This window comes from Papio anubis, unplaced genomic scaffold, assembly GCF_008728515.1.
Source record: "Papio anubis isolate 15944 unplaced genomic scaffold, Panubis1.0 scaffold48, whole genome shotgun sequence".
In the NCBI taxonomy this organism is placed as follows: Eukaryota; Metazoa; Chordata; class Mammalia; order Primates; family Cercopithecidae; genus Papio; species Papio anubis.
The window spans coordinates 306,769-332,288 of NW_022164993.1; the positions used below are offsets into that span (position 1 = coordinate 306,769).

The 25,520-nt window shown below is 51.9% G+C and overlaps 6 pseudogenes; all 6 read right to left on the minus strand.

The window, feature by feature from the left end:
• Positions 1–8,264: 8,264 nt before the first annotated feature.
• LOC116273222 lies at positions 8,265–8,383 on the minus strand (annotated as a pseudogene).
• A 2,168-nt stretch (positions 8,384–10,551) lies between these two features.
• On the minus strand, positions 10,552–10,670 carry LOC116273218 (annotated as a pseudogene).
• A 2,606-nt stretch (positions 10,671–13,276) lies between these two features.
• Positions 13,277–13,395, minus strand: LOC116273220 (annotated as a pseudogene).
• A 2,609-nt stretch (positions 13,396–16,004) lies between these two features.
• On the minus strand, positions 16,005–16,123 carry LOC116273231 (annotated as a pseudogene).
• Positions 16,124–20,967: 4,844 nt separating this feature from the next.
• On the minus strand, positions 20,968–21,087 carry LOC116273232 (annotated as a pseudogene).
• A 1,251-nt stretch (positions 21,088–22,338) lies between these two features.
• On the minus strand, positions 22,339–22,457 carry LOC116273228 (annotated as a pseudogene).
• Positions 22,458–25,520: the final 3,063 nt, after the last annotated feature.

The window sequence follows — 25,520 nt, forward strand, 5'->3', positions numbered from 1 at the left end:
GCTGGCAGAGGCGCCTGGCTGTCAGAAGAGCCTGGCCCAGCCATGCCCACAGGATTCCAGCCAGCATCGCCTGCCCAGGGTCTCCGGGCTCATGATGGGACCCCCGAGCCGCTCGCCTATTGCCTTACGCAGCTCCCAAGCTGTCGAACTTCCACTACATAGGGCTCGCTGGGAATAGGAAGTGCTCCAAGGCATCAGGACCCAGGGCCCACCATCCTGGGAATCCGTCTGGTCCTCCGCCCTTTCGAGGAAGTAGTCTTTTGGATTCCTGGCAGCTCAGGAACTCCTGCAAGGCCCCCTCTTGCCCCACCCAGCCAGAGCCATCAGGGCTGGCCAAGGGCGAAGAGGCAGCCCAGCAGTACGTGGCCTTTTTCTCACAACGCCAACACCTGGGCCTGGGCCTGTGCCTTTGGGGTCCGGCCCCCTGCCCTCCCAAGCTGGATCCAGGCTCCTGGTGGGGTGGTGGCTAGATGGAAGCAGTGAAATGCTGCTGCCCGGTGGCGCTTTGGTGGCGCATCCATACAAGGAACTCCCTGACTGCGCTGGGGGTGTAGAGGCATGATAAAAGTGGAGCAGAGTCAGGGAAGGAGCTTTTAGTGAGCCGAGATTGCACCACTGCACTTCAGCCTGGGTGACAGAGCAAGACTCCATCTGGAAGAAAAAGGAAGACACAAAGAAACACAGAAAGAAAGGAAGAAAAAAGAAAGAAAGGAAGAAAGAAAGAAAGAGAGAGAGAGAAAAGAAAGTGAGGCAGAAAGAAAGAAGAAAGAAAGAAAGAGAGAAAGAAGGAAAAGAAGTAAAGAAAGAACGATAGAAAGAAAGAAAACAAAGAAAGAAGAAAAGAAGGAAAGAAAGAAAAGAAAGAAGGAAAGAAAGAAAGAGAGAAAGAAAGAAAAGAAAGAAGGAAAGAAAGAGAAAGAAAAGAAATAAAGAAAGAAGGACAGAAAGAGAAAGAAAGAATGAATGAAAGAAAACAAAAGAAGAAAGAAAGGGAAAAAGGAAAGAAAAAAGAAAGAAAGAAGGAAAGAAAGAAATAGTGAAAGAAAAGAAAGAAAGAAGGAAAGAAAGAAAGAAGAGAAAGAGAGAAAGAAAACAAGGAAAGAAAGAGAGAGAGAAAGGAAGAAAGAAAGAAAAAAAGAAAGAAGGAAAGAAAGTAACAAGGAAAGAAAGAAAGCAAAAAAGAAGAGAGAGGAAGAGAAGGGAGGAAAGGAAGGTGGAAAAGAAAGACAAGGAAGAAAGCAAAAAAGCCTACAGCACCCGGTATTCACAGGTGGTCTCCCATCCAAGAATTAACCAGGCCAGCTTCTGAGATCAGACAAGATCGGGCACATTCAGGGTGGTATGGCCATACACGCTGGCAGAGGCGCCTTGCTGCCCCAAGAGCCCAGCCCAGCTATGTCCGCTGGCTTCCACCTGGCACCGCCAGCCCAGGACCGCCGGGCTCAAATGAGGATCTCTGAGCCACTCGCTTGAGGCCTTTCCCCAGCTCCCGAGATTCCAAGGTTCCACCACGTCGGGCCTGCTCATAACATGGAGCACTCTGAGGCGTCAGGGCCCAGGGCCCACAATCCTGGGACATAGCCTGATCCTCTGCCCTGTCGCAGAGGTATACTTATGGATCTGTGGCAGCTCAGGAGCTCCTGCGAGGCCACCTCTTGTCCCACCCAGCCAGAGCCGTCAGGGCTGGCCAAGGGTGAAGAGGCGGCCTAGCGGCATGTGGCATTTTTCTCACAATGCCAACACCAGTGACTGCATCTTTAGGGTCCAGCCCCCTGCCCTCCCAGTCTAGAGCCGGGCACCTGGCGGGGTGATGGCTAGGCATTAGTCATGGAATGCTGCTGCCCAGTGGTGCTTTGGTGGCACACCCCCGGAAGGAGATCCCCAGATGCGGTGGGGGTGTAGGGGCATGATGATGGTGGAGGAAAGTCAGGGGAGGTTGGGAATCATGGCAACAGTAGGGGGAAGGGAGGGAGGAGGGAAGTCACAAAAGCCTGCACCAGGTCGGGCGCAGTGGATCACGTCTGTAATCCCAGGACTTTGGGATTCTTTTGGATCCCTGTCCATTCAGAAACTCCTGAGAGGTCCCTTCTTGCCACACCCACCCAGAGCATCCCAGGGCTCATGATTCTGGGACCCCATCCGGTACTCCACCCTGTCTTTTGGTACCTGGCCGCTCAGGAGCGCTGTGATGGGTTTTCTCTTGGATTTATTGCTTGCTTTGGAGGTGGGTTTCGTAGGCTCATTCCTTTGTTGGCACCTCCCTGTGCTCTTGGAGCAGTGCGGTGGGCCCGTTGATTTGCAGAGTGCGCCAACCCGTTTGGTGGGAGCTGTGGCACCAGGTGTGCCCACGGGGTCTGAGGCCTGGGTCTCCGGCATGTCCTCGGGACTGGAGTTTACAAGAAGTAGGTGAAAATGTGAATCTGGGTGCAAAGGGACTGTGTTCCTGGTGGCTGGCAAAGCAATGTCCTTCCCGCGGATAAAGCAGCCCCTGCTTTCTGGAGCAGAAGTCTTGGCTGGCGTGTGGGGCACTCGCTGACCCTGCCTGTCCCTTCCCCTGGTTTGGAAGGTTGTGGTGGTGCCCAATGTGTGGATGGAATCGCATGGGCATTCCGGGAGTGGGAAGGCACCGCGAGCAGCAGGGAACCAGCGCCTGCACATTTGGGTCCTGTCCCCTGCTCTCCGGGCTGGAGCTGGGCTCCTGGAAAGGCAGCAGCGAGGTAGAAGTGGTGAGATGCTGCTGCCCGGTTGTGCTTTGGTGGTGGACACCCAGGAGGAGGTACTTGTCTGTGGCAGGGGTGCAGGCGGGTGATATAGAGGAAGCAGTCTATATCAATCGAGAGAGACAGGGTAGGGGGAGAGGGAAAGAGACAGACAGAGAGACAGAGAAAGAGAGAGGGACAGAGAAAGAGAGAGAGATAGAGAGACAGAAGGAAGGCAAGAGAAGTAGCACGAGGTGCAGGGGCAAACCCAGAAGAGAGAGGGGGAGTGAGCTAGAGAGCGAGAGCAATAGAGTCTTGGAGAGGGAGCACCCTGCTGAGGTAGGCAGAGCCCTTTTGAGTAGGCCTGGATAGGCTGGAGGGGGCTTGGGCTGGGGCAGAACAAGGTGGCCAGGCCGTCCATGCGAGAGGAGCATTGGAGTGCTGAGACGGGTTTTGTCTTGGATTAATTTCCTGCTTTGAAGGTGGGTTTCACAGTTTCCTTTCTTTGTTGGCACCTCCCTTTGCTCTTTGTGTGGTGCCGTTAGTCCCTCGATTTACAAAGTGCACCAGCCCATTTTGTGGGAGCTGTGGCAACGGGCGTGCCAACGGGGCCCGAGGCCTGGGTCTCTGGCATGTCCTCGGGACTGGAGTTTACACAAAATTTGTGGCAATGGGAATCTGGGTGCACAGGGACTGTTTTCCTGGTGACTGGCAAAGCAAAGTCATTCCCTTGGATAAAGCAGCCCCTGCGTTCTGGAGAGGAAGTCTTGGCTGGCGTGTGTGGCACCCACTGCCTTGGCCCACCCCTTCCCCCAGTATGGAAGTTTGCGGTGGTGCCCGATGAGTGGACTGAACCACCTGGGCGTTCTGGGAGAGGGAAAGCACCGTGAACAGCAGGGAATCCACATCTGCGCATTTGGTGTCCTGACCTCTTCCCCCACCCCCACCCCGAGGTGGAGCCGGTCTCCTGGCGGAGTGGCCGTGATGCGGAAGCGCTGGGATGCTGCTGCTGGGTGGTGCTTTGGTGGCAGATCCCCAGAAGGAGGTCCCCGGCTGCTTCGGGCATGTAGGTGGGCGATAAAGGTGGAGCATAGTCAGGGGAGGTTGGGAAGCATGGTGACAGTAGGCAAAGGGAGGGAGGGGAGAAGCCACAAAAGCCTACAGCAGGCTGGTGGTGGTGGATCACACCTGTTATCCCAGCACTTTGGGAGGCCGAGACAGGTGGATCATGAGCTCAGGAGATCCAGGCCAGACTGGCTAACGCAGTGAAACCCCATCTCTACTAAAACTACAAAACATGAACCCAGCATAGGGGTGGGCGCCTGTAGTCCCTGCTGCTCGGGATTCTGAGGCAGGAGAATGGCATGAATGCATGAGGCAGAGATAGCCATGAGCCGAGATCACACCACTGCACTACACGCTCGGTGATAGAGTGAGACTCCATCTGGAAGAAAAAGAAGGAAAGAAAGAAAGAAGAAAGGAAGGAAAGAAGGAAGGAAGGAAGGAGGAAAGAAAGAAAGAGAGAAAGGAGAGAGAGAAAGAAAGAACGGAAAGAAAGAAAAAAGGAAAGAAAGAAACAGAGAAAGAAAGAAAGGAAAGAAAGAAGAGAGAAGGAGAGAAGGAAAGAAATGAATGTAGAAAAGAAAGAAAGACAAGAAAGAAAACAAAAACCCTACAGCACCTGGTATTCCCACGCAGTCCCCCATCCAGGTACTAACCAGGCCTGACCCTGCTTAGCTTCTGAGATCAGATGAGATCTTACACGTTAGGGGGGATCCCTGGCCACTCAGGAACTCCTGCGAGGCCCCCTCTTGCCCTACCACCCAGAGTTGTCAGGACTGGCGAAGATCGAAGAGGCTGCCCAGACGCAGCTGGCCTTTTCCTCACAATGCCCCAACCACAGTCACTTGTTAGGACCAAGAACCGGCCGGTGGGCAAGAGGGCGTGGGTGGTTGGGGGTTGGGGGATGCTCTGCTTTGCCCCAGGCTGGCACTAGAGCCAGCAGCCCGATCCCCGGCGAAAGGGGCTGAGAGAAACCCAGACACACTGCACCACCACCAGGAGAAAATGCACAGCCCCACACACAGACACACCTGGGCGCTCTCGCACGGGAACCCACACACGCGCGAGTGCAGGCACGCGCGCACACACACACACACACATATGCATGCACACATGCATGGCTCAAAGGAGAGCAAGGAAGAGATGGATGCAGAGATTGAAACCAAGGGAGGGAGAGAGATAGCGATTGAGAGAGACAGGGGAGGGGGAGAGGGATAGAGACATAGAGAGAGACAGAGAAAGAGAGAGGGACAGAGAAAGAGAGAGAGACAGAGAGACAGAGGGAAGGCGACAGAAGGAGTACGAGGTGCAGGGGAAAACCCAGAAGAGTGAGGAGTTGGGAGCTAGAGGGCAACAGTGACAGATCCATGGAGAGAGAGTTCCCTGTTCCTTAAGGCAGGGCCCTTCTGAGCAGGCCAGGATAGGGTGGAGGGGGTTGGGCTGGTCCAGAGGAGGGTGACCAGGCCGTCCATGCGAGACGAGCAACGGAGCGCTGAGAGGGGTTTGTCTTGGATTAATTGCTTGCTTTGGAGATGGTTTTCGTAGGCGGCTTCCTTTGTTGGTACCTCCATGTGCTCTTAGTGCGATTCGGTGGGCCCCTTGATTGGCAGATTGCGCCTTCGTGTTTGGTGGGAGCCGTGGGGACAGGCATGCCCACGGAGCCCGAGGGCTGGGTCTGTGGAGTGTCCTTGGGACTGGAGTTTACATGAAGATGGTGGCGATGGGAATCCAGGTGTACAGGAACTGTTTTCCTGGTGGCTGGTGAAGCAATGTCTTTCCCCCAGATAAAGCTGCCCCTGCATTCTGGAGCTGAGGTCTTGGCTGGCATGTGTGGCACCTGCTGCCACTGCCCACCCCTTTCCCCAGTTTGAAAGTTTGCAATGGTGCCCACTGAGTAGGTTGAATCTCCTGGTTATTCCAGGAGCGGGAAGGCAGGTGAATGGTAGGGAACCCGCGCCTCCACCTTTAGTGTTCGTACCCCTGCCCTCCCGGACTGGAGCCGGGCTCCTAGTAGTGCAGTAGTGAGGTGGGAGCAGTGGGATTCTGATGCCTGGAGGTGCTTTGGTGGCGGACCCCCAGGAGGAGGTCTCCGGCTATGGCGGTGGTGTAGGCGGGCAATAAAGGGGGAACAGAGTCAGGGGAGGTTGGGAAGCAGGGAGAGAGAGAGAGAGGGAAGGCGACAGAAGTAGCAGGAAGTTAAGGGGCAGACACAGAAGAGAGAGTGGGAGGGAGCTAAAGAGCGAGAGTGATAGAGGCTTGGATATGGAGTGCCCTGTTCTGGTAGGCATGGCCCTTTTGAGCAGACTGGGATAGGGTGGAGTGGGGTTGGACTGGGCCAAAACAGGGTGGCCAGGCCGTCCATGCAAGAGGAGCAACGCAGCACTGATACGGATGTTGTCTTGGATTAATGGCTTATTTTGGAGGTGGGTTTCCTAGGCTGGCCTCCCATTCATGTACTAACAAGGCACTTCCCTGCTTAGCTTCCATGGTCGGAGTGCATTGGGCCCCTACATTTGCAGAGTTCACCCATCCATTTGGCAGGAGCCATGGCTCTGGGCATACCCACGTTGCCCGAGGCCTGGGTCTCTGGCATGTCCTCGGGACTGGAGTTTACACGAAGTTGGTAGCACCAGCCTGGGGAATCTGGGCTTGCATCAGGGACTGTTTTCCTGGTGGCTGGCTACTAAGCAGGCATGATCCTGATTAGCTCCCGGATAAAGAGGCCCTTGCATTCTGGAGCGGTGGTCTTGGTTGGCGTGTGTGGCACCTACTGCCCCTGCCCACCCCTTCCCCCTCTTTGGAAGGTTGCGGCAGTGCCCAATGAGTGCGTTGAATCTCCTGGGCATTCCGGGAGTTGGAAGGCACCGCCAATAGGACACACGAGGAACCTGCGCCTGTCACCTTCTACTGGTCTGCCCCCTGACCTCCCGGGATGTACACCAGGCTCATGGTCATGCTGATGGCAGTGAGCCTTGTAAGTGCGTCAGGGACGCTGATGCCCAGATGTGCTTTGGTGGCGGATCCCCAAGAGGATGTCCCCAGCTGCAGCGGTGTTGTAGGTGGGGGATAAAGTGGGACCAGAATGGGAGAAGTTGGGAAGCATGGCAACAGTAGGGGAAAGGGAGGGATGGTTGAAGCCACAAAAGACTACAGCAAGCCAGTGCTGCCGTGGATCATGGCAATGCCAACACCAGCCCATGTGCTTTGGGGTTCCGACGGAGTGTGGATCATGAGGGTCAGGAGATCCAGACCAGCCTGGCGGGGTGACGACTAGGCATTAGTGGTGGAATGCTGCTGTTCGGTGGTGCTTTCGTGGCACAGCCCCAGAAGGAGGTCCCCGGAGGTGGTGGGGGCATGATGATGGGGGAGCAGAGTCAGGGGACGTTGGGAATCATGGTGACAGTAAGGGGAAGGGAGGGAGGGGGGAAGTCACAAAAGCCTACAGCAGGCCCGGGACGGTGGATCATGTCTGTAATCACAGGACGTTGGGATGCCGAGGGGGGTGTATCACAAGGTCAGGAGATCTAGACCAGTCTCGCTAACACGGTGCAGTCCTGGCTTACACGGTGAAACCCCGTCTCTACTAAAACTGCAAAACATGAGCCTGGCTTGCTGGCGGACGCCTGTAATTTCAGCTCCTCTGGAGGCTGAGGCAGGAGAATGGCATGAACCCGGGAGGCGGAACTTGCCATGAGCCGAGATCGCGCCACTGCACTCCAGCCTGGGTGACAGAGCGAGACTCCATCTGGAAGAAAAAGACAGAAAAGAAAGAAAGAAAGGAAAGAAAGAAAGAAAGAGAAAGAAAGAAAGAGAGAAAGAGAGAAAGAGAGAAAGAGAGAGAGAAAAAAAGAAAGAAAGAAGGAAGGAAAGAAGGAAGGAGAAAGAAAAAGGAAAGAAAGAAAAAGAAAAAAGGAAAGAAAGAAGGAAAGAAAGAGAAAGAAAAGAATGGAAGAAAGAAAGAGAGAGAAAGGAAGAAAGAAAGAAAGAAAGAAAAGAAAGAAAGAAGGAAAGAAAGAGAGAAAGGAAAGAAAGAGAGAAAAACAAGAAAAGAAAGAAAGGATTAAAGAAAGAAGAAAGAGAGAAAGATGGAAATAAAGAATGAAAGACAGAAAGAGAGATACAATAAAGAAAGAAGGAAAGATAGAAGGAAGTAAGAAAGAAAGAGGAGAAAGAAAGAGAGAGAAATAATGAAAGAAAAGAAAGAAAGAAAGAAGAAAGAAAGAGAGAAACAAAGAAAGAAAGAAAGAAAGTCAGAAAGAAAGGGAAAGAGAGAAAAAGAAAGAAAAGAATGAAGGAAAAATAGAAGACAGAAAGTAAGAGAGAAAGAAAGAGAGAAAGAAAAGTAAGAGAGAAAGAAAGAGAGAAAGAAAAGAAAGAAAGAATGAAAGAAACAAAGAAGAGAGAGAGAAAGAGAAAGGAAGAGAGTAAGGTAGGAAAGAAAGAAAGAAAGAAAGAAAGAAAGAAAGAAAGAAAGAAAGAAAGAAAGAAAGGCAGGAAGGCAAAAACCTACTGCACCCTGTATTCCCAGGCAGTCTCCCATCCAAGTACTAAAAAGGCCCGACTCTGCTTAGCTTCCCAGAACAGACGAGATTCGGCGCGTTCAGGGTGGTATGGCCGTAGACGCCAGCAGAGGTGCCTGGCTGTCCCAAGAGCCCAGCCCAGCCATGCCCACCAGCTTCCAGCCGGCACCCCCAAGCTGGGTCCGGTGGGCTCAGATTGGGACCCCTGAGGCACTCGCCATGTCTTTACCCTGCTTCCCGAGCTCCCGAGCTTCCACCACATTGGGCCCACTCATAACAGGGAGCACTCTGAGGAGTCAGTGCCTGGGTCCACTATCTTGGGACCCCGTCCAGTCTTCCACCCCGTAGCGGAGGTATTCCATTGGATTGTTGGCTGCTCAGGAGCTCCTGCAAGGCCCCCTCTTGCCCTAACCAGCCAGAGCCATCATGACTCGCCAAGGGCGAACAGGCGACTGAGCAGCGTGTGGACTTTTTCTCACAACACCAACACCATGGTCATTTATCCCGACCAAGACCCGGCCTGTGGTCAAGAGGGTGTGGAGGATTCGGGGTTGGGTGATAGCCCTGCTTTGCCCCAGGCTGGCAGTAGAGCCCTCAGCCTTATCTCCAGCGAGGAGGGTTGAGAGAAACCCAGACACACCACCACCACCAGGAGCAAATCCACAGACACACCCGGGCTCCCGCGCGAGGGATCCCACACATGTGTGGGCACGCACACACACACACACACACATGCATGCACACACAAACAGCTTGAAGGAGAGTAAGGAAGAGATAGTTGGAGAGATTGAAACCGAAGGAGGGAGTGAGACATCCATCGAGAGAGACAGGGGAAAGGGAGAGGGAAAGAGACAGACAGAGATTCAGAGAAAGAGAGTGGGACAGAGAGAGACACAGAGACAGAAGGAAGGTGTCAGAAGTAGTGGGAGGTGCAGGGGCAAACCCAGAAGAGAGAGGGGGAGGGAGCTAGACAGTGAGAGAGATAGAGGCATGGAGAGGGAGCACCCTGCTCCGGTAGGCAGGGCCCTTTTGAGCAGACTGGGATAGGGTCAAGAGGGCTTGGGCTGGGCCAGAACCAGGTGGCCAGGCTGTCCATGCGAGAGGAGCAACGCAGTGCTGATACGGATGTCATCTTGGATTAATTGCTTGTTTTGGAGGTAGATATCTTAGGCTCCTGCCTTTGTTGGCAACTTCCTGTGCTCTTGGTGCAGTGCGGTGGGTCCCTTGATTTGCAGAGTACGCCTGCCTCTTTGATGGGAGCCATGGGATCAGGCATGCCGACGAGACCCGTGGCCTTGGTCTCTGGTGTGTCCTCGGGACTGGAGTTAACAAGATTGTGACAATGGGAATCTGGGTGCACAGGGAGAGTTTCCCTGGTGGCTGGCGAAGCAATGTCCCTCCACCAGATAAAGCAACCCCTGCTTTCTGGAACGGAGGTCATGGCTGACCTGTGTAGCACCCACTGCCCCTGCCTGCCTCTTCCTCTGGTTTGAAAGGTTACAGTGGTGCCCGATGAGTGTATTGCATCACCTGGGCGTTCCGGGAGCAGGAAGGCATCACGAACAGCAGAAAACATGCACCTATGCCTTTGGGGTCTGGCCCCCTCCCTCCTGCATTGGAATCAGGCTCCTGGCAGGTGGCAGTGAAGCAGAAGCGCTGGGATACTGCTGCCTGGTGGTGCCTTGGTGGCGACTCCGTGGTAGGAGGTCCCTGGCTGCAGCGGGAGTGTAAGGGGACCATAAATGGGGAGCACGGTCAGGGGAGGTTGGGAAGCATGGCGACAGTAGGGGGAAGGGAGGGAGGGGGAAAGCCACAAAAGCCTACAGCAGGCTGGGCATGGTGGATCACACCTGTAATCCCAGCACTTTGGGAGGCCGAGGCGGGTGGATCACAAGATCAGGAGATCCAGACCAGCCTGGCTTACACAGTGACACCGCATCTGCACAAAACTACAAAACATGAGCCGGGCATGGTGGCGGGCGCCTGTAGTCCCAACTGCTCGAGAGGCTGAGGAAGGAGAATGGCGTGAACCCAGGAGGCAGAGCTTGCAGTGAGCCGAGATCGTGCCACAGCACTCCACCCTGGGTGACAAAGTGAGACTCCCTCTGGAAGAAAAGGAAAGAAGGAAGGAAGGAAGGAAGGAAGGAAGGAAGGAAGGAAGGAAGGAAGGAAGGAAGGAAGGAAGGAAGAGAAAGAAAGAAAGAAAGAAGAGACAGAGAAAGGAAGAAAGGAAGGTAGAAAAGAAAGAAAGTTAAGAAACAAAGCAAAAAGGCCTGCAGCACACAGTATACCCAGCTGGTCTCCCATCCAAGTACTAACCAGGCCCGACACCACTTAGCTTCCGAGATCCGACGAGATCGGACGAGTTCAGTGTGGTATGGCCATAGACGCCAGCAGTGGTGCCTGGCTGCCCCAAGAGCCCGGCCCAGCCATGCCTGCCAGCTTCTAGCCAGTGCCACCAGCCCGGGGCACCCAGGTTTTGATCTGGACCCCCAAGCAGCTGGCCCGCTGCCTTCCCCCGGCTCTGGAGTTCCCGAGTTTCCACACGTCAGGCCGGCTCGGAACAGGGAGTGCTCCGAGGTGTCAGGGTCCAGGGTCCACGATTCTGGGACACCGTCCCGTCCTCTGCCCCATCACGGAGGTATTCTTTTGGATCCCTGGCCACTCAGGAAGTCCTGCAAGACCCCCACTTGAAGAAACCACACAGAGCCATCAGGACTGGCCAAGTTCGAACAGCCTGCTCAGCCGCACGTGACCTTTTTCTCACAAAGCCCCAACCACGGTCGCTTGTTCTGACCAAGACCCAGCTGGTGAGCAAGAGGACGTGGGGGGTTCGGGGTTGGGGAATGCTCTCCTCTGCCCCAGGCTGGCACTAGACCTGGCAGCCTGATCCCCAGCGAGAGGGGCTGAGAGAAAACCAGACACACCCCACCACCACAGGGAGCAAATCTACAGCCCCAGACAGACACACCTGGGCGCTCGTGCGTGGGAACCCACACACACGCAAGCACAGGTACACAGACACACACACACACACATGCACGCACACACAAACGGCTTGAAGTAGAGCAATGAAGAGATGGATGGAGAGATTGAAACTGAGGGAAGGATAGAGACAGCAATCGAGAGAGACAGGGGAGCGGAGCAGGGAAAGAGTCATACAGAGAGGCAGAGAAAGAGAGAGGGACAGAGAAAGAGAGAGAGACAGAGTGTAGGTGACAGAAATATCGCAAGTTGCGGGGCAAATCCAGAAGAGAGAGGGGTTGGGAGGTAGACAGAAAGAGTGATAGAGCCTTGGAGAGGGAGCACCCTGCTCAATTAGGCGGGGACCTTTTGAGCAGGCCGGGATAGGGTGGAGGTGGCTTGGGCTGGACCAGAACAGGATGGCCAGGCCTTTCATGTGAGAGGAACATGGAAGCACTGTGACAGGTTTTCCCTTGGATTAATTGCTTGCTTTGGAGGTGGGTGTTGGAGGCTCCTTCTTTGTTGGCACCTCCCTGTCCTCTTGGTGCTGTTCAGTGGGTCGCTTAATTTGCAGAGTTGCCCGCTCGTATGGAAGGAGCCATGGCACTGGGTGTGCCCACGGGGCCCAATGGCTGGGTCTCTCGCATGTCCTTGGGACTGGAGTCTACACGAAGTTTGTGGCAATGGGTATCAGGGTGCACAGGGACTATGTTCCTGGTGGCTGGGAAAGCAATGTCCTTCCCCTGGATAAAGCGGTCCATGCGTTCTGGAGCAGAGGTCTTTTCTGGCATGTGTGGCATCTGCTGCACCCGCCCGCCCCTTCCCCAGGATTGGAAGGTTGCAATGGCACCGGATGAGTGGATTGAATCAACTGGGCATTCTGGGAGCGGGAAGGCACATCGAACAGCAGGGAAACTGCGTCTGCCCCATTATTGTCCCGCCCTCTGCACTCCCGGGATGGACTCGGGCTCCTGGCTTGGTGGTGGCCAGGCAGAAGTGGTGGGAGGCTGCTGCCCGGTTGTGCTTTCATGGCGAACACCCAAGAGGAAGTCCCTGGCAGCGGTAGAGGTATAGGAGTTTCATAAAGTGGGAGCAGAGTCAGGGGAGGTTGGGAAACATGTCTACAGTAGGAGAAAAGGAGGGAGAGGGGAAGCCACAAAAGCCTTCAGCAGGCCTGGAATGGTGAATCATACTTATAATCCCAGCATTTTGGGAATCCAAGGAGAATGGATCACGAGGTCAGGAGACCCAGACAAGCCTGGCTAACATGGTGAAACCCTGTCTCTACTAAAACTACAAAACATGACCCGGGTGTGGTGGCGGGTGCCTGTATTCCCCGCTTCTTGGGAGGCTGAGACAGGATAATGGTGTGAACCCAGGAGGTGGAGCTTGCAGTGAGCCAAGATTGCACCACTGCACTCCAGGCTGGGTGACATTGTGAGATTCCATTTGTAAGAAAAAGAAGGAAAGGAAGAAAGTAAGAAAGAAAGAGAGAGAGAGACAGAAAGAAAGAAAAGAAAGGAAGAAGGAAAGAAAGAAAAAGACAGAAAGAAAGAGAGAAAGAAAAGAAAGAATGAATTAAAGAAAGAAGAAAGAAATTAAGAAAGACAAGAAAGAAAGAAGGAAAGAAAGAAGAAAGAAAGAGAGAAAGAAAAAGAAAAACGGAAGAAAGAAAGAGAGAGAAAGAAAGAAAAGAAAGGAGACAAAGAAGAAAGTAAGAAAGAAGGAAAGAGGGAAAGAAAGAAAAGTAAGAAGAAATTAAGGAAGGGACAGAGAAATAATGAAAGAAAAGAAGGAAAGAAGAAAGAAGAGAGAAAGAAAGAAAGAAGAAAGAAAGAAAGAAAGAAAGAAAGAAAGAAGAAAGAAAGAAAGAAAGAAAGAAGGAAAGAAAGAAAGAAAGAAAGAATGAAAGAAAGAAAGAAAGAAAGAAAGAAAGAAAGAAAGAAAGAAAGAAAGAAAGAAAGAAGGAAGGAAGGAAGGAAGAGAGAGAGAATGGAAGAAAGGAAGGTAGAATGGAAAGAAAGACAAGAAAGCCTACAGCACCCGGTATTTCCAGGCAGTCTCCCACCCAAGTACTAACCAGGCATGACCCTGCTTAGCTTCCGAGATCAGACGAGATCGGGCAAGTTCAGGGTGATATGGCCAAACATGCCAGCAGAGGCACCTGGGTGCCCCAAGAGCCCAGCCCAGCAATGTCCGCTGGCTTCCAGTTGGCACTGCCAGCCCGGGGCCTCTGGGCTTCTATCGGGACCCCCAAACCACTTGACCACAGCCATACCCTGGCTCCCGACCTCCCAAACTTCCACCACGTTAGCCTGCTTGGAACAGGGAGTGCTCCAAGGCATCAGGACCAAGGGCCGACGATCCTGGGACTCTGTCTGGTCCTCAACCCTGCCACGGCATCATTCTTTTGGATCCCTGGCCGCTCAGGAGAGCCTATGAGGCCCCCTCTTGCCCCAACCACCCAGCGCCGTCTGGGCTGGCGACGTGTGAACAGCCAGTCCAGCTGCGTGTGGTCTTTTTCCCACAACTCCCCCACCATGGTAGCTTGTCCCGACCAAGATCTGGCCGGTGAGCAAGATGGCGTGGGCTGTTGGGGGTTGGGGGAAGGCCCTGCTTTGCCCCGGGCTGGCACTACAGCCGGCAATCTGATCCCCAGCAAGAGGGGTTGTGGCTCATACACAGACACACACACACACACACACATGCACGCACACACAAACGGCTGGAAGTAGAGCAAGGAAGAGATGAATGGAGAGATTGAAACCGAGGGAGGGAGAGAGACAGCAAGCGAGAGAGGGAAAGAGACAGACCAAGATTCAGAGAAACAGAGAGGGACAGAGAAAGAGAGAGAGACAGAGATACAAAGGGAAGGCGACAGAAGTAGCGCAAGGTGCAGAGGCAAACCCAGAAGAGAGAGGCGGAGGGAGCTAGACAGCTAGAGCGATAGAGCCTTGGAGAGAGAGCGCCCTGCTCCAGTAGGCAGGGCCCTCTTGATCCGGCCGGGTTAGGGTGGAGGGGGCTTGGGCTGGGCCAGAATAGTGTGTCAAGGCCGTCCATATGAAAAGAGCAACGGAGCGCTGAGACGGGTTTTGTCATGGATTAATTTCTCTCTTTGTAAGTGGGTTTCATAGTCTCCTTCCTTTGTTGGCACCTCCCTGCGCTCTTGGTGTGGTGCATCGGGCCCCTTGATTAGCTGAGGGCACCCGCCCATTTGGCGGGAGTTGTGGAACCGGGCGTGCCCACTGGGCCCAAGGCCTAGGTCTCTGGCATGTCCTCAGGGCTCTAGTTTACATGAAGTTGCTGGCAGTGGAATCTGGTTGCACAGGGACTGCTTTCCTGGTGGCTGGCAAAGCAATGTCCTTCCTCCAGATAAAGTGGCCCCTGCGATCTGGAGCGGAGCTCTTGGCTGGTGTGTGTGGCACCCACTGCCCCTGCCTGCCCCTTCCCCTGGACTGGAAGGTTGTGGCGGTGCCCTATGAATGCATTGAATCGCCTGGGCATTCTGGTAGCAGGAAGGCAGTGCGAACAGCAGGGAACCCCCGCCTGCGCTTTTGAGGTCTGGTCCCCTGCCCTCCAGGGCTGAAGAATGGGTCCTGAGAGGGTGGTGGCGAGGAGGAAGCGGTGGGATGCTGCTGCCTGGTGGTGTTTCTGTGCGAACACCCAGCAGGAGATCCCCAGCTGTGGCTGGGGTGTAGGTGGGCGATTAAGGGGGAGCAGAGTCAGGGGTGGTTGGGAAGCATGGCAACAGTAGGGGGAAGGGAGGGAGGGGGAAGCCAGAAAAGCCTACAGCAAGCCGGGCACATTGGATTACACTTATAATGCCAGGACTTTTGGATGCCAAGGAAGGTGGATCACAAGATCAGGGGATGTATACCAGCCTGGCTAATACAGTGAAAACTCGTCTCTACAAAAACTACAAAACATGAGCTGGGCATGGTGGCTAGCGACTGCAGTCCCGGGTGCTCGGGAGACTGAGACAGGAGGATGGCGTGAACCCGGGAGGCCGAGCTTTCAGTGAGCTGAGATCGCGCCACTGCACTCCAGCCTGGGTGACAGAGAGAACCTCCGTCTGGAAGAAAAAGAAAGAAGGAAGGAAGGAAGGAAGGAAGGAAGGAAGGAAGGGAGGAAGGAAGGAAGGAAGGAAGGAAAAACAAAGGAAGAAAGGAAGGAAGGAAGGATGGAAGGATGGAAGGAAGGAAGGATGAAAGAAAAAAGAAACAGAGAGAAAGAAAGAAAAGAAAGAAGGAAACAAAGAAGAAAGAAACAAAGAAAGAAGGAAGGAAAGAAAGAAAGAAAAGAAAGACAGAAAGAAGGAAGGAAAGAAAGAAAGAAGGGAAGAAAGAAGAAAGAAAGAAAGAAAAAGAAAGAAAGAAAACAGAAAGATAGAAAGAAAGGAAGGGAGAAAGAAAATAAGGAAAGAAGGAAATAAAAGAAAGAAAGAAAGAAAGAGAGAGAGAGAGAAAGAAATGGAAGAAAGAAGGACAGCAAGAAGAAAGAAAGAAAAAAGAAAGAAAGAAGGAGAGAAAGAAAGAAAGGAAGAAAGAAATGGAGAGAGAAAGAAAGAGAAAAAGAAAGTAGGAAAGAAAGAAGAAAGAAAGAGAGACAAAGAAAATAAAGAGGGAAAGAAAGAATAGAAGGAAAGAAGGAAATAAAGAAGAAAGAAAGAAAGAGACAAAGAAAGAAAAAGAAAGAAGAGAGAGAGAGAAGGAAAGAAACGAAGGTAGAAAAGAAAGAAAGACAAGAAAGAAAGCAAAATAGCCTACAGCACCCAGTATTCCCAGGTGGTCTCCCATACAAGTGCTAACCAGATCTGACCATGCTCAGCTTCTGAGATTAGACGAGATCAGGTGCATTCAGGGTAGTTTGCCTGTAGACGCTGGCAGAGGCACCTAGCTGCCCCAAGAGCCCAGCCCAGCCATGCCTGTCAGCTTCCAGCTGGCACCGTCAGCCTGGGGACACCGGGCTAGGATAGGGAACGCTAAGACGTTGGCCCGCGGCCTTCTCCGGCTCCCGAGCTCCCGAGCTTCCACCATGTTGGGCCTGCTTGGAACGGGGAATGCTCCCAGGCATCAGGGCCCAGGGCCTAGAATCCTGGGACCCCGTCCGGTCCTCCACCCTGTCATGGAGGTACTCTTTTGGATCCCAGTGACTCGAGCTCCTGCGAGGCCCTCTCTTGCCCCACAAGCTAGAGCCATAAGGGCTGGCCAAGGGTGAACCGGCGACTGAGCTGCACATGGACTTTTTCTCACAACACTGACACTATGGTTGTTTATCCCGACCAAGACCCAGCCGGTGGGCAACAGGGCATGGGGGGTTCAGGTTTCGGGGTGGCCCTGCTTTGCCCCTGGTTGGCACTAGAACTGGCACCCTGATCTCCAGCGAGAGGGGCTGAGAGAAACCCAGACACACGCCACCACCACCATGAGCAAATCCACAGTCCCACACGCAGACACACCCAGGCTCTCGCACTCGGGAACACACACAGGCAAGCACACACACACAGAAACACACACACACATGCACACATGCATGTACACACAAACAGCTTGAAGGAGAGCAAGGAAGAGATGGATGGAGAGATTGGAACCAAAGGAGGGAGTGAGACATCCATCGAGAGACAGGGGAAGGGTAGAGGGAAACAGACAGACAGAGATTCAGAGAAAGAGAGTGGGATACAGAAAGAGAGAGAGACAGAGAGACAGAGGGAAGGCAACAGAAGTAGTGGGAGGTGCAGGGGCAAACCCAGAAGAGAGAGGGGGAGGGAGCTAAAGAGCGAGAGGGAGCTAAAGAGCGAGAGTGATAAAGCCTTGAAGATGGAGTGCCCTGCTCCTGTAGGCAGGGCCCTTTTGAGCAGACCGGGATAGGGTGGAGGGAGCCTGGGCTGGGCCAGGACAAGGTGGCCAGGCCGTGCATGCGAGAGGAGCAACACAGCACTAATATGGATGTTGTCTTGGATTAATGGCTTATTTTGGAGGTGAGTTTCGTAGGCTCCTTCCTATGTTGGCGATTCCCTGTGCTCCTGGTGCGGTGCATTGGGCCCCTAGATTTGCAGAGTCCATCCATCCATTTGGCGGGAGCCGTGGCACCAGGCATGCATACATTGCCCAAGGCCTGGGTCTCTGGCATGTCCTTGGGACTGGAGTTTACACGAAATTGGTGGCAATGGAATCCAGATTCACAGGGTCTGTTTTCCTGGTGGCTGGCAAAGCAATGTCCTTCCCCCTGATAAAGCAGCCCCTGCGTTGTGGAGCAGAGGTCTTGGTTGGTGAGTGTGGCACCCACTTCCCCTGCCCACCCCTTCCCCATGTTTGGAAGTTTGCAGTGGTGCCTGATGAGTGCATTGAATCTCCTGGGCATTCCGGGGGCAGGGAGGCAGGGCGAACGACAGGGAACCTGCACCTGTGCCTTTATGGTCTGGCCCCATGACCTCCTGGGATGGACTCAGGCTCCTGGCATGGCGATGGTGAGGTGGAAGCGGTGGGAGGCTGCTGCCAGTTTTACTTTGGTGGCGGACCCCCAAAAGGACATTCCCGGCTGCGGAGGTATTGTAGGAGGGTGATAAACTGGGAGCAGAATCTGGGGAAGTTGGGAGACATGGTGACAGTAGGGGAAAGGGAGGGATGGTTGAAACCGCAAAAGACTACAGCAGGCCAGGCTCCACGGACCACGGCTGCAACCACAGCATGTTGAGAATCTGAGGAGTGTGGATCATGAGGTCAGGAGATCCAGACCAGCCTGGCTAACACGGTGAAACCTCGTCTCTGCTAAAATGACAAAACATGGGGCCGTCGTGGGGGAAGGTGCCTGTAGTCCCCATTGCTCAGGAGGATGAGACAGGAGAATTGCGTGAACATGGGAGATGGAGCATGAAGAGAACCAAGATCATGCCACTGCACTCCACCCTTGGTGATAGAGTGAGACTCCGTCTAGAAGAAAAAGAAAGAAAGAAGGAAGGAAGGAAAGAAGGAAGGAAGGAAGGAAGGAAGGAAGGAAGGAAGGAAGGAAGGAAGGAAGGAAGGAAGGAAGGAAGGAAAGAAAGAAAGAAAGAAAGAAAGAAAGAAAGAAAGAAAGAAAGAAAGAAAGAAAGAAAGAAAGAAAGAAAAGAAAGAGAGAGAGAAAGAAAGAAAGAAAGAAAGAGAGAGAAGAAAGAGGGAAGGAAGGAAGGAAGGAAGGAAAGAAGGAAAGAAAGAAGAAAGAAAGGAAGAAATAAAGGAAAGAGAGCGAGAGAAAGAGAAAAGAAAGAAAGAAAGAATTAAAGAAAGGAGAAATAAAGAAAGAGACAAACCAAAGAAAGAAAGAAGGAAAGAAAGAAGAAAGAAAGAGAAAAAGAAAGAAAGGAAAGAAAGAAAGATGGAAAGAGAGAGAGAAAAAAGAAAGAAAAGAAAGAAAGAAGGAAAGAAGAAAGAAAGAAGAGAGAAAGAGTGAAAGAAAAGAAAGAAGGAAGGAACAAACGAAAGAAAGGAGAGAGAGAGAAGGGAAGAAAGAAAGGTAGAAAAGAAAGAAAAATAAGAAAGAAAACCAAAAACCTACAGCACCTGGTATTCCCAGATGGTCTGCCATGCAAGTCCTAAACAGGCCGGACCGTGCTTAGCTTCCAAGAACAGACGAGATCGGGCGCGTTCAGCGTGGTATAGCCATAGACGTGGGCAGTGGTGCCTGGCTGTCCCAAGAGCCCGGCCCAGTCATGCCCGCTGGCTTCGAGCCAGGACTGCCAGGCCGTGGCCTCCAGGCTCGTATCTGGACCCGTGAGGCGCTGGCCCGTGGCCTTCCACCAGCTCCCAAGGTCACAAGTTTCCACCATGTTGGGCCTGTTCATAACAAGGAGCACTCTGAGGGGTCAGGGCCCAGGGCCCACGATCCTAGGACACAGTATGGTCCTCCGCCATGTCGCGGAGGTATATTTTGGGATCCCTGGTGGCTCTGGAGCTCCAGCGAGTTCCCCTCTAGCCCCAGCCAGCCAGAGCCATCAGGGTTGTCCAAGGGCGAACATGCGGCCCAGCAGCGCATGGCATTTTTCTCACAACGTCAAAACCAGAGCCTGAGCCTTGGGGCTCCGGCCCCCTGCCCTGTCAGCCTGGAGCCAGGCTCCTGGCTGGGCGAAGGCTAAGCGGAAACGGTGAAATGTTGCTGCTCAGTGGTGCTTTGGTGGCACAACCCAGAAGGATGTCCCCAGATGCAGCGGGGGTGTAGGGGCATGATGATTGGGGAGCAGACTCAGGAGAGGTTGGGAATAATGACGACAGTATGGGGAAGGGAGGGAGGGTGGAAGCCACAAAACCCTACAGCAGGCTGTGCATGGTGGATCACGCCTGTAATCCCAGGATTTTGGGATGCTGAGGCAGGTGGATCATGAGATCAGGAGATCTAGACCAACCTGGTTAATACCGTGAAACCCTATCTCTGCTAAAACTACAAAACATGAGCCGGGCATGGTGGCAGGCACCTGCAGTCCCAGGTGCTTGTGAGACTGAGTCAGGAGAATGGCGAGAACCAGGGAGCCCAGGCTTTTAGTGAACCGAGATCACGCCACTACACTCCAGCCTCAGTGACAGAGTGAGACCCCCTTCTGGAAGAGAAAGAAAGAAAAAGAAAGAAAGAAAGGACGAAAGGAAGAAAGAGAGAAAGAGAGAAAGAAGGAAGGAAAGAAAGAAATAAGGGAAGAAAGAAGACAGAAAGAAAAAAGGAAAGAAGAAAGAAAGAGAAAGAAAGAAAGAAAAAAGGTAAGAAAGGGAGAAAGAAAGAAAGGAAAGAGGAAAAGAAAGAAATATGAAAGACACAGAGAGAAGGAAGAAAGAGAGAGAGAGAGAAAATGAAAAGAAAGAAACAAAGAAAGAAAAAACAGAGAAAGAAAAGAAAGAAGAAACGAAAGAAAGAGAGGAAGAAAGAAAGGAAACAAAGAAAAGAAAGAAAGAAGAAAAGAAAGAAGAAAGAAAGAAACAGAGAAAGAAAGAAAAGCAAGACAGAAGGAAGGAAAGAAAGAGAGAGAAAGAATGAAAAGAAAGAAAGGTGGAAACAAAGAAGAAAGAAAGTGGGAAGAAAGAAAGAAAAGAAAGGAAGGAAGGAATGGAGAGAAAAAATGAAAAGAAAGAAAGAAGGATAGAAAGAAGAAAGAGAAAGACAGAAAAGAAAGAAAGAAGGAAGGAAAGAAAGAAATAAGGGAAGAAAGAAGACAGAAAGAAAGAAAGAAAGAAAGAAAGAAAGAAAGAAAGAAAGAAAGAAAGAAAGAAAGAAAGAAAGAAAGAAAGAAAGAGTAAGAAAGCAAGAAAGAAAGAAAAAAGAAATAAAGAATGAAAGAAAGAAAGAGAGAAAGAAAGTAAGGAAAGAAAGAAGGAAAGAAAGAAGTACAAAAGAAAGAGAGAGAGAAAGAAAGAAAAGAAAGAAAGAATTAAAGAAAGAAGAAACCACAGAAAGAAAAGAAAGAAGAAAGGAATGCAAGAAAGAGACGAAGAAAGAAAGAAAAGAAAGAAAGAAGGAAAGAAACAAGAAAGAAAGAGAGAAAGAGAAAGAAAAGTAAGAAAGACAGAAGGAAAGAAAGAAGGAAACAAAGAGAGAGTGAGAAAGAATGAAAAGAAAGAAAGATGGAAACAAAGAAGAAAGAAAGTAAGAAAGAAAGAAGGAAAGAAGAAAGAGAGAAAGAAAGAAAAGAAAGAAAGAAACAAGAGAGAGAGTAGGAAAGAAAGGAAGGAAAAAAGAAAGAAAGACAAGAAATAAAGCTAAAAAGACTACAGCACTCAGTATTCCCAGGCGGTCTCCTATCCAAGTACTAACCAGGTCCTACCCTGCTTAGCTTCATGAGACCAGACGAGATCGGGTGCGTTCTGGGTGCTATGGCCCTAGACGCCAGCAGCGGCGCCTGGCTGCCCTAAGAGCCTGGCCCAGCCATGCCTGCTGGCTTCCAGCTGGCACCACCAGCCTGGGGCCTCTGGGCTCGTATCTGGACCCCAGAGCCCTTGCCCACGGCCTTCCCCCAGATCCCGAGCTCCTGAGCTTCCACAATGTTGGACCCGCTCGGAACAAGGAGTGCTCTGAGGCGTCAGGGCCCATGACCCACGATCCTCGGACACTGTCCGCTCCTCCCCCCTGTCACGGAGGTATTCTTTTGGATCCATGTTGGCTCAGGAGCTCCTGTGAGGCACCCTCTTGCTCCACGCAGCCAAAGCCGTCAGCCCTGGCCAAGGGCGAACAGGCAGCCCAGCGGCACATGGCCTTCATATCACAACGCCAACACCCAGGCCTGTGCTTTTGGGGTCCGGGCCCTTGCCCTCTCAGGCTGGAACTGGGCTCCTGGTGGGGCGACAGCTAGGCAGAAGTGGTGGAATGCTGCTGCCTGTTGGTATTTTTGTGGTGCAGCACCAGAAGGAGTTCCCCAGTTGCATCGGGAGTGTAGGGGCGTGATAAAGTGGGAGCAGAGTCATGGGAGTTTGGGAAGCATGGCAATAGTAGGGGGGAAGGGAGGGAGGGTGGAAGCCACAAAAGCCTACTGCAGGCCAGGCAGGGTGGATCACGAATGTAATCCCAACACTTTGGGAGGTAGAGGCATGTGGATCACGAGGTCAGGAGATCCAGACCAGCCTGGCTTACATGGTGAAATCCGGTTTCTAGTAAAACTACAAAACATAAGCCAAATGTGGGGGCGGGCACCAGTAGTTCCCGCTGCTCAGGAGGCTGAGGCAGGAATAGGTAGTGAACCCGGGAGGCGGAGCTTGCACTGAGCCAAGATCATACCACTGCACTCCATCCTGGGTGATAGAGTGAGACTCCATCTGGAAGAAGGAAGGAAGGAAGGAAGGAAGGAAGGAAGGAAGGAAGGAAGGAAGGAAGGAAGGAAGGAAGGAAGGAAGGAAGGAAGGAAGGAAGGAAGGAAGGAAGGAAGGAAGGAAGGGAGAGAGAGAGAAAGAAAGAGAGAAAGAAAAAGAAGAAGAAAGACAGCAGAAAGAAAGAAAAGAAAGAAAGAAAAAAGGAAAAAGAGAAAAAGACAGGAAGGAAGAAAGAGAGAAAGAGGAAAGAAAGAAAGATAAAAGAAAGAAGAGAGAGAGACAAGGGAAGAAAGGAAGGTAGAAAAGAAAGAAAGACAACAAAGAAAGCAAAAAAGGCTACAGAAACCAGTATTCCCAGGCAGCCTCCCATCCAAGTACTAACCAGGCCTGATCCTGCTTAGCTTCTGAGATCAGAAGAGTTCAGGAATGATCAGGTTGGTATGGCCATAGACACCAGCAGAGGCGCCTGGCTGCAACAAGAGCCCAGCCCAGCCATGCCAGCCTGTTTCCAGCTGGCACCACCAACCCAGGCCACCAGGATCGTATCAGGACCCTAGAGCCCCTCAACTGCGGCCTTCCCATGGCATCTGAACTGCCCAGCTTCCAACACATCAGGCCTGCTCAGAACAGGGTGTGCTCTGAGGTTTCAGGGCCCAGGGCCCATGATCCTGGGACCCCGTTGGATCCTCCGCCCTGTTGTGGAGATATTGCTCTGGATCCCTGGCCGCTCAGTAGCTCCTGCGAGGCCCCCTCTTGCTCCAACCACTGAGAGCCATCAGGGCGGGCCAAGGGTGAACAGCCAGCCCAGCCTCGCATGGTCTTTTTCTCATATCGCCCCACCATGGGTGCTTGTCCCAACCAAGACCCGGTTGGTGGGCAAGACAGCATGGGGATTTGGGAGTTGGGGGATGGCCCTGATTTGCCATGGGCTGGCACTAGAGTCAGCAGCCTGATCCCTGGCGAGAGGGACTGAGAGAACCCAGACACAAGCCACCACCACCAGGAGCAAATCCACAGCCCCACACACAGACACACCCGGGTGCATGTGCACAGGAACTCACACACACGCGAGCACACACACAGACACAAACACACACACACACAAATACACACATGCACGCCCACACAAACGGCTTGATGGAGAGCAAGGAAGAGATGGATGGAGAGATTGAAACCGAGGCAGGGAGAGAGACAGCGATCGAGAGAGAAAGGGGAGGGGCATAGGGAAATAGACAGAGTGGCGGAGAAAGATAGAGGGACAGAGAAAGAGAAAGAGACAGAGAGACAGACAGAAGGCGATACTAGTAGCATGGGGTTTAGGGGCAAACCCATAAGAGAGAGGGATAGGGAGCTAGAGAGTGAGAGCCATAGAGACTTGGAGAGGGAGCGCCCTGCTCCAGTAGGCAGGGCCCTTTTGACCAGCCTGGGATAGGGTAGATGGGGCTTGGGCTGGGCCAGAATAGGATGGCCAGGTGGTCCATGCGAGAGGAGCAACTGAGCACCAAGATGGGTTTTGTCTTGGATTAACTGCTTGCTTTGGAGGTGGGTTTCGTAGGCTCCTTTCTTTGTTGCCACCTCCCTGTGCTCTTGGTGTGGTGCGGTGGGCCACTTGATTTGCAGAGTGCGCTGCACATTTGGCGGGAGAGGTGGCAACAGGCATGCCCACGATGCCTGAGTCCTGGGTTTCTGGCTTGTCCTCGGGACTGGAGTTTACACGAAGTTGGTGGCAATGGGAATGAGGGTGCACAGGGAATGTTTTACTGGTAGCTGGTGAAGCAATGTCCTTCACCCAGATAAAACAGCCCCTGTGTTCTTGAGTGGAGGTCTTGGCTGGTGTGTGTGGCACCTGCTGTCCCTGCCCACTCCTTTCCTGGTTTGAAAGGTTGTGGCAGTGCACAATGAGTGCATTGAAACTCCTGGGCATTCTGAGAGCGGGAAAGCAATGCAAAAGGCAGGGAACCTGAGCTGCGCCTTTAAGGTACGGCCCCCTGCCCTCTGGGGCTGGACCAGGGCTCCTGGCGTGGCGGCTGCAGGGTGGAAGCGATGGGATGCTGCTGCCTGGTGGTGCCTTAGTGTCGAACCCCAGAGAGGAGTTCCCCAGTGGTGGTGGAGGTGTAGGAGGTTGATAAATGGGAGCAGAGTCAGGGGTGGTTGGAAAGCATGGTGACAGTAGGAGAAAGGGAGGGAGGGGGGAAGCCACAAAAGCATACAGCAGGCTGGCCAAGGTGGATCCCGTCTGTAATCTCAGCACTTTGAGAATCTGAGGGGAGTGGATCACGAGGTCAGTAGATCCAGAAAAGCCTGGGAAACATGGTGAAGCCCTGTCTCTACTAAAACTACAAAACATGAGCCCAGCACAGCGGTGGGTGCCTGTAGTCCCCGCTTCTCAGGAGGCTGAGGCAGGAGAATGGCGTGAATCTGGGAGCAGAGTTTCCAGTGAGCCGAGATCGTGCCAGTGCACTGCAGACTGGGTGACAGAGCGAGACTCTGTCTGGAAGAAAAGGAAAGAAAGACAGAAAGAAGAAAGAAAGGAAGAAAGAAAGAGAGAGAGAAAGAAAGAAAGAAAGAAAGAAGAAAGAAAGAAAGAAAGAAAGAAAGAAAGAAAGAAAGAAAGAAAGAAAGAAAGAAAGAAAGGGAGGGAGGGAGGGAGGGAGGGAGGGAGGGAGGAAAGGGAAAGAAACAAGAAAGAAAGAAGGAAAGAAAGAAATAGAGAAAGAATAGAAAGAAAGTAAGAAAGAAAGAAGGAGAGAAACAAAGAAAAGAAAGAAAGAAAGAATTGAAAGAGGAAAGAAAGTATGACAGAAAGAGAAAGAAAAGAAAGAAAGAAGGAAAGAAAGAAAAAAGGAAGAAAGAGGGAAAGAAATGAAAGAAGGAAAGAAAGAGAGAAAGAAAGAAAAGAAAGAAGAAAGGAAGGAAGAAAGAGAGAATGAAAGAGAGAGAAAGAAAGAAAGAAGGAAAGAAGGAAGAAGGAAACAACGAAAGAAAAAAAGAAAGAAAGAAAGAGAGAGAAAGAAAGAAAAGAAAGCAAAAATTAAAGAAAGAAGAAAGAAGGAAAGAGAGAAAGAAAATAAAGAAAGAATGAAAGAAGGAAAGAAAGAAGAAAGACAGAAAGAAAGAACGAAAGAAAAGAATGAAAGGTGGAAAGAAAGAAAGAAAGAGAGAGAAAGAGGGAAAGAAAGAACAAAAAGAAAGAATGTAGAACAGACAGAAGGTAAGAAAGAAAGAAGGAAAGAAAGAGAGAAATAATGACAGTAAAGAAAAATAAAAGGAAAGAAAGGAGAGAAAGAAAGAAAAAAGAAAGAAGGAAAGAACAAAGAAAGAACAAAAGAAAGGAAGGAAGAAAGAAAGAAAGAAAAAAGAAGAGAGAGGAGGGAAGAAACGAAAGTAGAATAGAATGAAAGACAAGAAAGAAAGCCAAAAACCTACAGCAACCAGTATTCCCAGGCCATGTCCCATTGAAGTACTAATCAGGCCCAATTCTGCTCAGCTTCCAAGATCAGATGAAATCCAGCACT